Consider the following 18,243-nt stretch of genomic DNA (forward strand, 5'->3'; position numbering starts at 1 on the left):
TCGACATTATTGTATTCATATGTCCATCTAATGATGGTGTTCTCCATGAGGCACAGCAAAACAACACCCCACCTCATTAAAAGATGATTTAGAGAAAATGTATACATGATAGAATAACTTTAATGGTAATAGAGTTGAAATACAGCCAACAGTCTCCCAGAGGAGATGCCAGTAAGGTCCACAGCTCGCCACACATCACTGCCTCCTTTCAGAAGAAGCTAATTATTCCAACACTTTAGCAGGTTGTGTATCTTGTCAATGTCCCTATGTGTATACACGGCTGACACCAGGTACTGGTTGGAAATAAATAACTGGATCTGATAGTTTGGTGAGAACAATTCCTATTGATTTTAATGTGAGATCCAGTCAGAAATCCATTATTGATAGAGAGTGAACTGAAGGCAGTAGATGCACTCAACAAATGTACCTTTATTTAACTAGGCAAGTCAGTTAAGAACAAATTCTTACTTACAATGACAGCCTTCCCGGGTAACAGTGGGTTAACTGTCTTGTTCAGGGCAGAACGACAGATTTTTACCTTGTCAGTTCCGGGATTCAATCCAGCAACTTTTTGGTTACTGGCCCAACACTCTAACCACTAGGCTACCTGCCACCCCAAATGACAGTCTCAGTTGACAGTCTCAGTTAAACACATGAAGCAAAACTGACCAGCTCTTACAGTACTACACACTATCTACTACTATCTTCTCACTGTTCCCAGTTGCCTAATAATGGTCTCTAAAACCACCAAGAAACAGCATATTAAAAAAAGGAATAGGCCCCTGTCCTCTGCATAATTTAAAGGGAAATAATGCACAAGTCATACATTAGGGTCGTTCCACCAATTCGGTGCCTTTTGAGAAGAGTAATGTTTGATTTCACCCAATTTTAACATTCTGTCATAAAGAGCTCAACTTCATAAAAAACATGTTTTACGATCTGAAGAGGTTGAATAAAAATGGCTATAGTAAGTGCCTATAATTGCTAAATAAAGTAACAGGGTTGACGATTTCTTCTTAAATCAGCCATAAATCCCCTTATGTCAGGGGGAATGGAAGCTTGTTGTGTGCAACAGGAAGTGGCAATTGAATGCAAGCATCACAAATATATATATATATATTGTTAAAGGCCCAGTGCAGTCAAAAACGTAATATCCTGTCTTTTATGTATTCTTCCACACTATAAGGTTGGAATAATACTGTGAAATTGTGAACATTATGATAATGCCCTTTTAGTGTAAAAGCTGTTTGAAAAGACTGCCTGATGACATCACCATGTGGTAAATTGGTTAATAGACCAATCAGAAAGAGACCTCCAAACCTCTCTGCTAATAACAGCTAGTGTCAACCTGTTGAATGTTAATGTTAAGTGGATGGCCGTATAAAATATATCTTCATGAGAGGGCCATGAACAGTAACTAGTAATACCTTTTACTTTTTGGGGGGAATATGTTATTTATCTATGATTTGTATGCACATTTTGCACTAGTATGCACTGCTATAGTAAATAGTATGAAAAATAGAATATCGTACATTTCATTTTCAAATTGTATATGCTATGAACATCCTACTCATGAAAAAAGGGGGAATAGGGCTTGACATTTTTTGTTGATCATCTACATATACTCACAATCAATTTTACAATTGACATGCTATAAGATTTCAGCTGCCTTATTACTGTAATAATGTTTTATATAACTAGTGGTCAGGGAAAATCTGTGAACTTGTGTTGGCTCACAAATTTACTGATTCGTCACAATCTCAGCTTTCATCTAATATAAAGTTTGTCCCTCTGTAATGAACACAAAATGGTTTTGTTTCACATCTTCAAATCTTTTTTAAATTAAATTTGATATAAATCGATGTGTGTTTGTCATAGAACGATGTGAGACTCTCAGCTTTGCAGCATTATGCAGCTTGTGTGCCTGAGATGTACTGTTCCTCCACAAATTGACGGACAGTCCGATCAGCGAATGAGCGTTAAGGCGGGACTCCCGAGCCTCCAATGGCTTTGGATATGTAACCTGATAACCTGAGTCATTTGAGGCCAACTGAATTGAAGCAGGGAAGCGGCAGAACTGCAGTGAAGCGATTTGGCCTAACAGAAGTAGATTTACAAGTGAATTACCTTGATATGCCGTGATAAAACAATTAAATTATAAGGAAGGTCCCCTAAATAGGGGATTTAACATTTAAGAGGTTAAAAAATTTCTAGCCTGTCTATATATGGGTAACAGGGTTGATGTGTTTTGCTCGACCCGCTCAGTTTTCCACCACAAAACACCAGAAAATGGCCAAAAAGAGTAGAACCAGCTAACCTGCTTTTACTCTAGGATTTGACTATTAGATGTTTCTGTGGCAAAAAAATATATTTAAAAATAGTTTCACCTTATTGAAACCAGAGTTCAGTTCACGTAAAAGGGTTAACCGTAAAATGAAGGACAGACAAATGAATCACTAATCACATAAAATAAAGCAATAAGGCCCGAGGGGGTGTGGTATATGACCAATATACCATGGCTAACGGTTGTTCTTATGCATCATGCAACGCGGAGTGCCTGGATACTGCCCTTAACCGTGGTATATTGGCAATATACTGTCCCACAAACCCCTGAGGTGCCTTATTGCTATTATAAACTAGATACCAGTGTAATTAGAGCAGTAAAAATACATGTTGTTTTTTTATACCCGTGATATACAACGGCTTTCAGCCAATCAGCATTCAGGGCTCGAACCACCCACATTCAAATAAATAATCATCTTCAGAAATGACCTTGTCAAAGCAACAAAATAACTAGGGCATTACAATGATGGTGAAACTTTGAGAAATGTGGGGATTCAGTGGGTTTAAATCTTCGTAGAAGTGACACAGTGACAGAGGGACATGTCAAAATGCTGAAATTTGGCACTTTAGCATAATATTCATAGAACAAATCAGATTGATTGAATTCTCCATGTGGTCTATATTAAAGGGCACTTCATTTATTATAACAGGCATTTAAAATGCAATACTGGTGCACAATTTCTATTTGAAATACCAAAGGGACCCAAAAGGCACTCATTTTGTGCAACGACCCAGTAATTCATTATGAAGTCTGTGTTCCCTGATAGAGGAGCAGAAATGAGATAGAGAGTATTGTCTGCTAGCTACTTTTATAGAACATGTAGATTAGTATTTAGGAGATGTTTGAGTGATACAGTTTTGTAACCTGGCAGAAAATGTATTCCTATTCTGTTGTGATTCATTTGTGTGAGGATTAATTGGGCTAGGTTTTAGATTCAACAATACAACTCACACATAAACAGGTTCTGTTTTAATTTTTTGTAAATGAAAGAGAAATAGGATGACAGTATTTAACAGAACACTATTTGACATCGTAAGGCCACAGCCTGTTAGATTTTCAGTCATTTTAATTAATGATGAATAATTTAATTAATGGTGATATAAATATCTTAATTATATTGGTGCAACTGTCTACCTTACTCCATAGTTTATGATTTGTTGGCATAAGATAAACAAAATAATGTTGACAGATTCAAAAGAGAAAAAGTAATGTTGTTCTTGGAGGACAGTAATTCCTTCCTACACATAATATAAAATAGGTAGCATGAAAATGTCATGGGATTAGGATTGCACAATTAGCGGTATTTTACAAAAYTTACTGGAATCTTCTGTAATGTTGGTAATTAACAGAAAATATATGCCAATCTTTGTAACTTTGGTTAAAAAAAGTAATTATATATAGTATACATTGTTTATATCTGTGTCCATATTGTCCATGAGTTTCTAGTAGATAAACCATATGGTTCAAGAGAAAATTGCCTAATTAATGAAAATAGCATCTAATCAACAATGGCATTATTATAGTAGCAACTCTTCCAACTATTTACTTTTTTCACAACTGCCACCAYCTTGACACCAAAGCAAAAGACAACAAATACATACTGACATAGTAAAATAAATAAAAGTGTGTAAAAAAATAGAAAGGATATTGCTGAAATATTAAACACCAATGATATTCACTAAGTTGATGGTTTATATTTAGCCTAATGTTTTAATGCTTTGTCATTCTATTTTACATTTTTAAATCATCTTATTTAAGTATTTCTTATATTTTAGATGTGATAAAGCCACACATATGGCCATAGATAATTAGACACCTGTGATAATCTGAAGTACCCAAAAGGGTCACTAGATGTCTTGTGAGAGATTACATAAAGCCCTTGAAAGACACCAAAATGCTGGTAGTTTACTTCTTGTGAGAGATTACATAAAGCCCTTGAAAGACACCAAAATGCTGGTAGTTTCCTGGTAAACTTCAAAAGTTTCAAGTAATATACCTTCCCTTTGCAAACCTACATGGGATGCATTTGCTCCATTGTTTTGTTGGTGGCCCAGCCTTGTATGCCATCCACATCTTCCAAGAATGTGCCTTTAAGGTATACACATCCAATGAGGGACATAGGGTCAACAGGTAGGAAGGGGATTCTCTTGCCTCCTAGAGAGGAATTCTGCTTCAGCAGCACTAGAGATAATCCACAAGACTCAGTGATAAAAGGCTTTACTGTTCCCACTAAGTACCATGGAGTCCCCAGCACCTGCAGCTATCTAGGGTTACTGCCAAACTAGTTATTGGGGGTATATGACAGAAAACACCTCAGATCCACTGTGTACACCCCATTCCCTGCTTCACATTTACTATAACAATTGCAGCTATTGAACATCACACACACTACATGGATAAGAACACACATGCACGCCCACACACCCACGTGTGCATACATACCCACATATACAGACACACAAAGAAATTGTTTATGTAAGTTAACCCAATTCTGGCATGCCCTGCCCAAGGTTGCCATGTGTAATTTTCCCTCCAGAGGAAAAATCCCCACCACTAATTTAAATGTCAAAATAGTTTTCTTCTTCTTTTTCTTCCAACATAAAAGAGTTATGATCATAAATCATTAATACACTGTAAGCTTATTCAAAAATTGGAAATTTGTGCGACATAAATAGAAGATAGATTCCCATAAATAATTGATACGCTTAAATAATAAACCATGAATATATTTGCAATTTTATTCACTGTATATTACTTGTGCTTATAGAAATGATTATTGTATATTCAGCGGGCTTCCTTCTTGTTTTAGGTGAATAGAGTAGTCCCATACTCTATGGTGTTTCATTATGGAAAAAACAGCACTCATGAATAAATAGCAGAAAATCTAAATAGCGAAAATAAGATATATCTTTTAAGTGGTAATCCTCTGAGGCTATAAAACAACAGCAATGCTCACAGGGACGCAAAAACATCAAATTAATATTTCAGCAGTGTCTGGATACAATGGCAAGCAGCAGCCCCACTTGGTCAATTACTGCAGCTCAACCATGTGACAACACTAATCAAACACTGCCTCACCACGACCCATCGCTAACTAAAGGCCAATTCATACTTACATGTACGTGGAGCCGTAAGGGCCCACCAGTTCATTCTGATATATTTATGGATACCGGCAGGGCTCTTTTGGCCTACAGTACACCTAAAAAATAATCTCACCAATATAGCTCTGCATGTGGATGTGGCTTCATTCAAGCAGCAGGTACAGAATTAAGAGACAGAGATGTTATTTTAGCCTAGGTCATATGTAAGGTAAGAAACCCATCTAACAGCGCACAGTCAAATATTCTACAACATAGTTATGCAGGTCCATCCATTTTTTGTATGGAAGACCAGTAAGAGTTAATTATAGAGATGGTGCTTTACTACAGTAAGTAATATACAGTACACCAGCTCTGCTCTGTCCATTCCACCAGGAAAGACAGGAGTCCAATTAAGTGAGTGCTGGGATTGTTTTGTGATACCTGTCTCTTCACATGGAGTTGTCACAGCTTGCGGAGCGGAGCAGAGTGGGGGACTGGATGTACTATAACAAAATTTGATTACAGCTCAATAACGTGTAGACCTCTCTTTCACTCTCAGTGCCTCTTGCTCGATAGCTTCTATATATCTCACTAAACTATACATCCCACTATTGTACAATCATGGAATACAAATATATGACTATTATCCTCTCCTGTTTGATTGCTGTTGTATACAGTAGGTGAATAGGTGAAATGGAATTGTATAGTATGGCCTTCAGAGTGATGAACAGGACACACACCTCGGGAAATAACTTTTACAAGCTTGTTGCTGAATGGTCAACAGTTGGTTCTTGTTTTGACTATAAAAATTATATAGTTACTGTTACTCTCTTGCATCAATTGTAGCACTGGTCTCCCAAGTAATCACAGCCAACATCTAATGGTAGCCTAAGGAAGTCTACGACAAGGGACACACTAACACCCACAGCACTGTTTGGATGCTGGTACCCATTGCACTTGACTGTAGCCTCTTCCTCCTTTTCTCTTATAACTCTGGGGTCTTGTATTCAATCATCATCTTTCACCTTGTCACAGGGCAGGCATGGCCCTGCAAGGCAGGCCTGTGGACTGTGAAGAGATCACTCTCTCTCCCCACCCCACCACCAGTGTTAATGAAGCGGGCCCAGAGATGGAGGAAGCGAGGGACGCACTGAAATCCTCTCTTTTCTACCCTGTTATGTGCAGATTAAAGGTGACTCCTCCTAATGCAATAACCCTTTCCAGAATCTAGTACAAGCAGCATCTCCTGAAAAAGTAATCCATAAACGAAGGTTCAACTTTCGTAGCTTTGCAGAATATTTTAGGTGATGACTTGATAGGCAGCATGTTTCACTGTGACTTTCCCGTTGTGCTTTGACACCTACGGATCGTAAACATTCAAAGGGTGCTCTTGGTTGTCACGGCGCGTAATGCACTGTTAGCTACATGAGGCTATCAAATTAAGTGCTGGAGGCATTGATTTCTCTGCTTTAGAGAGACATGTTTGTTTCTGGGGCTCAAAAGAGGCTGTTCATAGAACATAGTTTTATAGTTTTAGGGAATCTAAATTATCTCCAAAGATGTATTGGTAGTACCTACAGTATATAGCATACAGTGTATTAGACAAATACTACAAATACACAAATGAAAGCCTATGGTATGCTTGATGGTGAGTATACATAATTCAATGATAATTCAATATTATAGGGGATAACCATCGTCGACTGGCTATCTACCGTACCTATTTACGGAACAAGTACGTGTATATGCACACTAATAATTCGATATTAAACTGATTATGGCTGAGTATGGCATTAGTCATGTAAACACCTTACTCTGCTTATCTTAATCAGCGTAAGGTCATAATCAAAGTAAGCATACGCCGATTAAAACACCTGGTTTTCTGAGCCATCTTTCTAATTATTAGGACATGTAAACAGCTTAATCGGCGTTCCAACAGTGTATTTGATCTGTGCATGTGGAAGCATCTTTGTGAGTGCGTCTTAGAAATAGTTTTCACATAAAAACTTTACATGTCCGAACTCAGAATCAAATAGTCTTCAAAAAAATTACATGGTCACTGTGGTAGAACGCTTATTTTGATTTAAGATTTTCTGCATTTAACAAAAGGCCCATCAGAAGCCTGATTTCAGATGTTTCCATGTAAACAGGCTTATTAGTGAAATCGTTCTTCTTGCAATATAAATGCATATAAATGTTTTAAACTAACTATTATATTAGTATATAATATAATAGTATTATTGTGTGCATGTAACCGTGGTCAATTGTCTGTTGCATTTATCTGTTGTGAATGATAGGTCACCCTACTATTTCCTGGAATCTGAGTAGCAGCAATTGATTTCTGCTGCTCCTTGTAAGCTATTGTAGGCAGCCTCTAAGTCAGGGGATCTCCTCCCTTATACAAACATCCAATAGTATGATTTGTTAAAAGGGAAATCTGCAGTTGCCGCATACATTTTTTGACGTATACATTTATGATATATACCCATTGATTCTTGAAGAATAGAACTTAGAAATGCCTCATGAGTTTCATTCAACTGTGGTACCCCATCAAAACCCCAAATATAAGCTTGTTTTAGTCCAATGTTTGTAAACAACATAAATGTAAACAAACACTGTATAGCCTCAAAACATCATTTTGATATAATAGATGGTCAGTCCTTGTACATTCCTCCAGCCCCATCCCTCAGCTTTTCACCAAAACAGTGGTGGGGTGTCGGCTTTGTTTTTCTTTCAACTCCAGTTTGGCCCTTTAAGCAACCAGCCTGTAACCTTTTCAGCATGCGGCAACCCACCCAGAGTGTGGGCAGTTCTAGCTCAAATGAAATTCAGAGTTTACTAGGCTTATAAGCCTGGTATGCATGGTTAGCTACGCAGAAATCCTTGGTGGTTTATGGGAACTAGTACAAGCCTTTTATAGGCTGTTTTAATTCCCAGTTTGACGAATGGGACGACTTGATTTTAAGAGTGCTCCCCACCAAGGAAATGACACAACAAGTCATCTCTTTGCTTATGCTCCAAACTGCCAGTAGACACAGAAACATAATGGACTTGAACTAAAAGCACTGGAACTATGATTTGAAAACAGCTGGAGAGTTCAGAGTCTGTGGGTGGTACTGCTGTTTATATCAAAGGAGATGATCACTCTAGACTACACTGTTTGAATATTTAAATAAAAACTATTGACCTATCAAAAACCCCTATGGAAATAATGTCAAATAGTCCAATGTTAAGCCATATATTAAAACATGGTTGCATAGTCCCACTGAAATGAGCAATGTGCATGTGCATTTGCACATAAAAGCTTTTCGATGAATTGACCAACGCAGGCAACATGGATCTCAAGATGGATTACAACAGAAGCACTAATGTTTTTCTTGATGGTCGCTCACATTACAAGCCAAGTTTGGGGCACCAGGGTTATAAGTAAAGTAGAGGGATCTCTTATGAGAATGGCATCTTATTGTAAGGATGAATAGACCACTCCCATAAAGGCATACATCCACTTTATTCCCAAGCCATGTATCAAATGGAGGCGTTATACTCAGACACGTGCACTTTTGACAGGCACCAGGGAACAATTTATTGTATGAGACATATCTTCCACTTTCATGGTCCTCATTGCATTGTGCTGCAGCTGCAAATCATCCATTTTGAGTGTAAGAAGGTGTCACTCAGAATCTTCCAATGTCAAATGTCTGTATGACACTCACGCTTTTGTCATCCCTCAACAGTATACCGTTTGACATTCAACTTTGGCTCCATCCTTCCCGCATGGACAAGCCCTTAGATGCAACACATTATTCACTATCCCTACCGGCACGTCTGTCAAGCCTCTCTCTCTCCAATGTGCGTCTCCACCATGCATCACAGCTGGCTGCTCCCAGCCTCCCATCCACTCTGCTGGGCCGGCCCTTTCAAAGCCCGTCCTTCAAACCAATCATCCGTGCTAGACATGGAATGTATGTGCCATGTACTGAACACACTAAATCACATACCAGTCAAAACTCATTTGAAAAAACATAATTGCTTTGCTCGAAAACTAATAACACTGACATGCAAAGTGTGAAAACTATTGTAGTTGAATATATGCATTTAATTCCGATCCACTGCTCTTCCAATTCCAATTGAAGCTGTTTATTCTACATAAGACTATTTTAGTTCTTCCTTGTCATCCATTAATTTGTTTATTTCACCTTGGTACTATGTGTTACTGTAGTTAACTGGAGTAATCTCCACAGCAGAGCTTCCTTGTCCTTTCTTCTGAACCATCTAATCAGCTGAAAGCATCCTGTCTTCTCCGTCGTTCTGATCCCTCTCTGATAAGGAACATAGATCCTAATAGATACCACTGAGTTGGATTGTGAGTCAAATATTTGTATATGTTGTTACTGTAGCTCTTTTGTTGTAAGACAACAGTAGAGCAGATGCACTTTTGATCGTTGGTCTCTAGTGGCACGAGGTAAACTTTAGAAATCTTCAGTTGTTCAAAACAAACCTTCCTTTGTAATGTCTTATACCAGCTCTGCTTTATTCAATGCTAGCGTCATTAGTCTCAGTTTATACATAATGTAGATTCTATGGGGAAGAGAAAGGTATGCAGAAGAAGACAACAACAATGATTCACATATCCACCAAGCAAAATGTAATTCCTCCCTATTAGCATTTCAAGACAACTACAAAAGCTGATCAAGTTTCTCCCTAGAGTCCACTTAATATATTTCAGCAGACACATTCTGGATAAGTTATACAAGCGCAAACAAATATGACTTTGGGTATTCCATACACATAACGCAAAGATATCTCTGGCTTCAAGATCTTTCTTTTAACCTCTAGCCTACATGTTGACAATGCTGTATTCAACACAGTCATTTTTCTAGTACAGTATAGGGTTAACCCATGGTAAATCATGGTTCAATGAGCAACTCCTTGAATGAAGAAAGAGCTCTTGCTCAGGCCCAAGCCAGGTACTGTATATCCACAAAGATTTAGTGTCACTACTGTACAGCATGATACGAGTTATGGTGCATTACTAATATCCATTTTATGGCTGTATCCTCTCCAGTCAAGAAAGAATTTAATCTTCACTCACAAATGTTCGTCCCTTCCTTTCCAACTCACTGCCCCAATACACCTCTCCGTGATAGTGAGAGGCCAAATGAACGTGGTCAGGTACTGCGCCTATAGGTTCAAGACATTTCAATGGGCTTGTGTACTGAAATTCTAAATTATTAGTTTTTTAACTGCATCATTTATATCAATACAATTTAGAGACTCAACTAATATATCATGGAAGTTTTAACAGTCGTTCTGCACTGAGTGTACAAAATATTAGGAACACCTGCTCTTTCCATGACATAGACTGACCAGGTGAATCCAGATGAAAGCTATGATCCCTTATTGAAAAAAAAGTGCACTTCAATCAATGTAGATGAAGTGGAGGAGACAGGTTAAAAAAGGATGTTTAAGCCTTGAGACAATTGAGACAAGGATTGTGTATGTGTGCCATTCAGAGGGTGAATGGGCAAGACAAAATATTTAAGTGCCTTTGAAAGGGATATGGTACTAGATGCCAGGCGCACTGGTTTGAGTGTGTCAAGAACTGCAATGCTGCTGGGTTTTTCACCCTCAACAGTTTCCCGTGTGTATCAAGAATGGTCCACCACCCAAAGGACATCCAGCCAACTTGACACAACTGTGGTAAGCATTGGAGTCAACATGGGCCAGCATCGCTGTGGAATGCTTTCGACATCTTGTAGAGTCCATGCCCCGACGAACTGAGGCTGTTCTGAGGGCAAAATGGGCTGCATCTCAATATTAGGAAGGTGCCCCTAATGTTTTGTACACTCAGTGTATAGTCTATACTACTATATGATCAGTATGTTCCTGATAAAAGAAAATGGAGAGTGACACATGGCTATAAAGACTGACATTTTATAACGTAAGATCGGGACAAAATAACATGTACAATATAGCTTTCAATAAATATTAGGAAAGATGAGAGGCATAATACAGTAGTTGTATGAGAAAGCCACTGCTGAAGTGGGWGGCTATGGAGAGGATGGGGGGGTCGGGGAAATGATTGCCTTTGTTGTAAAGACTACAATCCATTTGACTACAGGGTACTGTACTGTATGCCAACAGAATCATTTGAGAAGACAAGCATGGGCAGAAGAGGTGGAGACAAATAATTGAATAGAAAATAGGCAGTTGACGTTTGGCAGAATGGGATCTTGGTGCATGGGAAAATACCTGCTCATACAACCACATGATATGAGGAGAAACCTAAATAATATACACTATGAGCCATGGGAAATGTTAATCGAAAACTTCACTTCAAATCAAAAAAAGTATCACCAGTTGAATACAAAGTAAACATAAATAACACAATTATGGTTAGGCAGACATGAAAACAATTGGTTGTTTCAATGCCAATGGGAGAGAGGCAGAGTTCACACTTAACGCAACTAGACAGTAGGGATTAATGATTGTTAAATGGACATAATTGTTTGATGATGAAGAAGAAGATGATGATGCATACTGGAGATTGTGGTATGCTGAATTCCTCATTACAACCATAGAATCTGACATGAGAAAAGTGAAAACGTTTAGTCCTTTAGGTGGTTTCTTTGGGCTCCATAAGGGTCACATGCTGATAAATTATCCAAATAAATTGACAATAAAGGATGATTTAGATACCAAAACATGTACATGGCAAAATGAAACGTAATTAACTTACCATTTTGAAAATATATACACATAATCCCCAATAATGCAGAACAACAGACAGCTGCAGGTCTCATCTAACACAACAAGGAAACAACTAAAAGGTAATTAATTAAAAGGTTATCCCTCCCTAGAATAACTCACTAGCATCACCACTGCCACTACCACCACCACCACAACATCCACCACTACCATTACCACCCCCAACACTGTCACTAAAAAACCACTGCCACTACCAATACTGCACCTCCAACAATGCCCTTAGATCAGCTATCAGCTATCAGCCAGGAACCAACATTCCTCAGTGCTTTGCTCCTTGTCCTGGTACATCTCCTCTTATAAACTGCTTATGAGTGTATGTCCTTTGCCCATGTCTATGTATAAACCTGATATTAGAAGGGCCAGTGAACAACAGGCCATACGTATTTACTTCATTTAATGGTTCTAAAACTATGTGATAATGCATTAAGAATTCATAACCAGACCATTAAATAAAGTGTCACCTTGTACTTTTCTGCAAAAACAGCAGGGCATACTCGACAATGACACATACAGTAGTCTTGTGTCTCATACATTTAGTAGGTATGTTTAGAGATGGTCATTGAGCAGGCCAACATTCATCTAGGAATGGAAAGATATGCATACTAATGCTCTTGTTTTCACCACCTTCAGACATCAAATGTCTCAACAATATGTTTCCATATTTCCTTGGACATTAAATGAAAGAATAACCAAACTGCATCTCCCATTAGTTCATGTGTGGGATGTGGAATGGAATATATTTGCATAACTGATTTACTGATTTAAGATTTGGTTCAAACTATCCTCCAGTCTTCAAACTGTGACCTAACCTATAAGATACATAATTTATTGTATCACACAATGCATTCAGTCACTAACAACTGTTTAAAAATACACCATTGATTCATGTGAAACGCAATCAAGTCAGCAGAGTTTCCAGGCAAATGCCCTTGCATAAGGTTATAGGCCTTGAACTGTAAAAAGATATACTGAAATATTAGTAATGGAATGACATAATAACAGAAGGTTTCTTTGTGAAATGAAGGCCTAGAAACATAAACATTTACCTTAGCACCCCTCTGGTTTAAAGATAGACTATGCAGATGAGTAACCAACTGCAATGAATTGTTAGGATATGTAAGATGGACAGGCCAGGTATTGGTTTAGCATCATACAAATCCAACTGTGTTTCTGTACAATCTGTAAGACCTATTCTGGATCCTAGCTAATGTGCTTGGCAATAAATGCAGAATATCAAAATCAAACTATTTAGAAGTCCTAATAATTTAGAAACTTGCATTTCTGTTTTTTTCTACCACTAAACCCAGTGGTTTAATTTGAATTGAGTGAGAAATAAGGCATAGGGAATGGCTGCTTGGTGGTGTACCATGTAAACCAGTTGAATTCAGTGTACATGACTTCTCAAAACACACTGAGGGCTCTATTTTAACAAACCTAATGCAATGGTAAATCTCTCACAGCCAGAATTATGAGAGCAATAGCTGGCAGTGGCGCGACAGGGCTGGGTTTTGATGAATAAACAAGCTGTAGGTGTGGCAAGGGCTTGGCCACTCACTGCCCAAATGAAAAAATACTACAGTACTTACTGTAGAATTGTGTAGTAAACTGTAGTATACTGTAGAATACTATACTACACACTGTAGTATCCCTCGATCATGTGTAGTACTTACTATAGAATGTTGTAGTATAGTATAGAATCCTATAATAAATACTACAGTATTATCAGCAAAAAAACACTGTAGTAAATACTACAATAATCTTTWAAAAAACACTACAGTCCGCAAAAACACTACACTCTTTTAACTATAGTAAATACTACAGTATTTCATATCCATATACCCTGCCCATTCCCCTACCCCATGTCCCAATTTGTGCAACCCATAAGTGAGAAACATACATGCCAAGTACAAACCATATTGTGTTCCCTACAAGTTATAGAAAAGAGCAGTTCAGAACTATCCATTCAGACCCCAGTCCTACCTACCTACAGGTTATGGAAAATGTGCTCTTTTAGTATTTCTCCAGTAGGTTTCCTCAAGGAGAAAGCCTGCATTTCTAAGTCAAAGATAATAAAACCAAAAAACGATAGTAAATACTACAGTAATGTCGGCAAAAACACTACAGTAAATACTACAGTATACTACAATCTGCAAATACACAACATTAATTACTATAGTATATACTACAGTTTTCTTTTACTACAGTATTTATATTATAGTTAAGAGTAAATACTACAGTGAATACTACAGTAAAGTCCGCAAAAACACTACATTGAATACTATAGTATTTATACCATAGTATACTATAATATTTTTTCATGTGGGTGGCCAATCAACGCGTTCCATGGTTTAATACTGCATGTGTTTGTCTCAAGTTCTGTAGGTTATTGATGATCTTTGCATTGTCATCAACTCCAATCAAATCATTTAAAAAGAAGATGGAGAAKAAGCTATGAAGGTAAAATACTAGGGTTTTAGTACAGGTACAGCCAACTAGCGCAAAAACAATATTGCAATATTGTCAAAACGATACAATACGATATATTGTCAAGAATAATATCCCGATATGTAACTGTATGGATTTTTTCACCCATCACTAGCGCACAGCTCAGACACCCATGAAGACCCCACACAACATGCCACCAGAGGTCTCTTCACAATCCACAATCCAGAACAGACTATGGGAGGTGCACAGTACTACATAGAGCCATGACTACAGGAACTCTACTCCACATCAGGTAGCTGATGCAAGCAGTAGAATCAGATTAAAAAAACAGATAAAAATACACCTTATGGAGCAATGGGGTTCTTTCTGTGAAGAGACACACAAAAGTACAGACACATGCATACACACACTAGCACACGCACTCTACACACACGTACATTGTAATATTGTTGTATGGTGGTATTATACATTTTGTGTTGTAGATATGTAGTGGTGTAACAATGTTATATGATGCACTGTTTTATCTTTTGTTTTATGTGTAATGTAAGTGCCTTAATGTGTTTAGACCCCAGGAAGAGTAGCTGCTCCCTAGTAAATACAAATACAGGGCTTGATATGAAATGGAAAACAAGCAATCAGTTTTTTAAAACAACAACAATATTTCTAAATAGGATGGGGTCAGAAGCATGATATAACAAATCGCTTCTCTCGTTCCATGGCACTCACTGAATGCACATGTAGGCCTAAATGTCTTTATGCATCACATTTGCACATCTACACAAAATACTAGGCCCCTATCAATTGTATCGTTGTGCAAGGCAGATATTTTTTTTAATGCAGTTGATATGGCATTATAGGAGTACTGAATAGTTTGGAGGAGTGTGTGTTTGGTAAGCGGATGAGGGGCACTCTTTGAAAATGGGGATGGATAGCCTACTTGAACAAGCGAAATTAAGTATGCAGTGAATTGTGAATAATTAAAAAGCATGAGGGCAAAAACCTCCAAAATATTTCAAAGCACTCTCAGTAAACCCTTAATTCATAGGCTACTTGGCTAATGGCCAGGATAAAAAAGCACACGTATGCAATGCTGCTAAAACAGCCTTGAGTGTAGGCTATGCTTGGTTTTTGCTCAAATTAAACGAAATGGGGGGGAAACCAATCGTTTTTAAAATGTTTTTAAATAGGATTCACCGGCACAAGGAATCTCTCTTCCAAGGGCACTGCGCGTCATGGCTGGATAGCCTGCGCTTCCACTCTCAAAATCCATTCCATTATCAGCGGTGTTACCGTTAAGACCGGCTTTTTGTGGGTCTCAAAACTTCCCATTAGCACTGCATGAACCTCACTTTTGTGCTTGTTTTTAAGAAGACACTACAAATATTGCCATCCCTCCCACCTCAGTGCAAGCGAGCTGATGTTAGACAGGTACATTTCCAAACCTGGCTTTAGGGATGGAAAATGCCAGTGCGCCAGTTTTTACATGACAAAATTGCAAACTAACGTGCGTTTGACACTTGCACTTCCTTAGTGACAGCCCTAAATATAACCCTCAGACCTACTTGTACAGATTTTTTAATCAATGGCTCTCAAAAATGACCATGTCCTTTTATCTAGAAAAGTAACTGTTGTCACACTGTTTCTCAGTCTAATACTGGTATTTAGATTTATGAGTGGTGTTTTATTCGGATTATATATTCGTATTGATCTATCGGAGAGGTTCATAGCAATTGATAAGAATATCATCATATATCCATTACAGTACATGAGGTAGGCCTACATAACGGTACATGAATATTACTTTTACATTACACATCTGGAGTCTGCAGTAGTTTCATCTAGCCTACTCAACGCAGATTCATATAATTAACATTTTCCAAAAATGTAGTAATGGAAGCTCAACATTGCCTCTGTTCTGACTATATTAGCCTGTGTGTTTCAGGTTGTGCCTGAGAGTAAATGAAAGCTGTGTGTTGATCATACGCAGTGGCCTTATGATATCATATCTAATATCATAATTGCAGGTAACAAATATGTAATAATATGTAATAGTTGTTTTCAACGAAACATAGGTTCCATGTTAGTAAGCTATTACTGGACACCCCTGAGTAACACATATTTGAGTTGCCAGTTTAAGACGGGTCTGTCTTGCACATTGCACAAGGTTGTCAACAGATTGCAGCAACTATACAACCTGCCATAGACAGAATTAAGATATTATTATAAAATAATTGAGTTTCATCCTTGACAGTTGGAACATACTGTATATTCTGTTTCTGGTCATGCCATCAAGTCAAGAGCATTGGCATAACATTTGACATAGCCTACATGTACTTGTTTGCATCTTTACCTGAGGAGCTGATCAACTGATAGCGGGTCTCAAGGATATGTTCTCAGACATTACATAGGCTTCTGAATGTCTAATACTACTACCTACCATTGATAATACATATGATACACACGTTTACCATGATAGCCTACATCTAGAAATAGAGCTACATTATAACCTAACCTTACTGTATACAAGTAGCCAAATACGTTTTAATGCACTGGCTCACTGCCCACTGGGAAAAACTGGTTGAATCAACGTTGTTTCCACTCATTTCAACAAAACAATTACATTTAATGACGTTGGATCAACGTGTTAAACTGACACCACGTCATCAACGTTAGGGAATTTCGTATTTTTTCACCCAATTTTTAATCTAAATCCAATTACATGTTTTGTTGATTTCATGTTGAATTCACAACCAAATGTAAATCGAAACTAGGCGTTCAGATCACATATGTGCCCAGTGAGTGACCGGCATGTCAACTCAATGACCCATCTGTCTGTAAAGTTTACGTGTCAGGTGTATAGCCTTTAGCAAAATTGTCATGTTTAGGTAGGTTACCACAGAATGTCTCTTTCCTCAGAGTTGGTATCACCAGCTAGGAACATAAAGGTAATGTACATTAGCATCACGGGCCCACGGAATGAGAATAGCATGGCCGGCACCTTGTGTGTTGATACGCGGCTATCACTACACTCTACATTCCCGTTTCTCGATACACAATGTTTGTGCACCTGAGGCTACCACGATTCACGAGCGATAAGACTATTGCGCGCCACGTAGAAATTCTGCGATACACAACATCTGAAAGCAGTAGCTAGCCTACTACACAAATGGCTCACCTTTGCGTGATGTGACCATTCCGGAGGCTTATTCCCATGTCATAGCTTCACTTCAGAGAAATAATACGACTGTTGATATTTGTATATGTTGTATCCTCGTGTATCCTTGGAAAATAACGCAATGGTGATGGTTGAGCTACACTCGCTTCAGCTGAATAGGCTATGATGCTCCGGTGAATGTCTCGAAGAGAATTGCAAGACAGCGTTTGAAATGTAATGCCGGAACGCGTGTATTAAAAGTTATTAGCTTTTTTTCTAAGGATTATGTTTCAACTGCTCATCTTCAACCAAATCTTCCCCGTTGGACACAATCACCAACTCAGCATCACTGGAATATACCATATGCTACAGAGAGGAAGGGGGTGTGGCACCGGTGACCAATAATTTCAACATCCAACACATTCAGTATATGCCTGCCGAGATTTAAAGCG

The 18,243-nt window shown here is 38.1% G+C and overlaps 1 protein-coding gene and 1 non-coding gene across 2 annotated transcripts in view; one reads left to right on the forward strand and one right to left on the reverse strand.

Moving 5' to 3' along the window:
* Nucleotides 1-18,133, reverse strand: part of tenm1 (teneurin transmembrane protein 1) — a 249,339-nt gene extending 231,206 nt beyond the window's left edge. The window contains exon 1 of the mRNA XM_070449465.1: nt 17,813-18,133. The gene's annotated coding sequence lies outside the window, so the exon portion shown is untranslated. The remainder of the gene's footprint in view (nt 1-17,812) is intronic.
* On the forward strand, nt 14,191-14,243 carry LOC111982185 (U7 small nuclear RNA). The gene has a single exon (XR_002879696.1). It is a non-coding gene; the product is annotated as a U7 small nuclear RNA (small nuclear RNA).
* Nucleotides 18,134-18,243: the final 110 nt, after the last annotated feature.

Source organism: Salvelinus sp. IW2-2015, linkage group LG20, assembly GCF_002910315.2.
Source record: "Salvelinus sp. IW2-2015 linkage group LG20, ASM291031v2, whole genome shotgun sequence".
Taxonomy (NCBI): Eukaryota; Metazoa; Chordata; class Actinopteri; order Salmoniformes; family Salmonidae; genus Salvelinus; species Salvelinus sp. IW2-2015.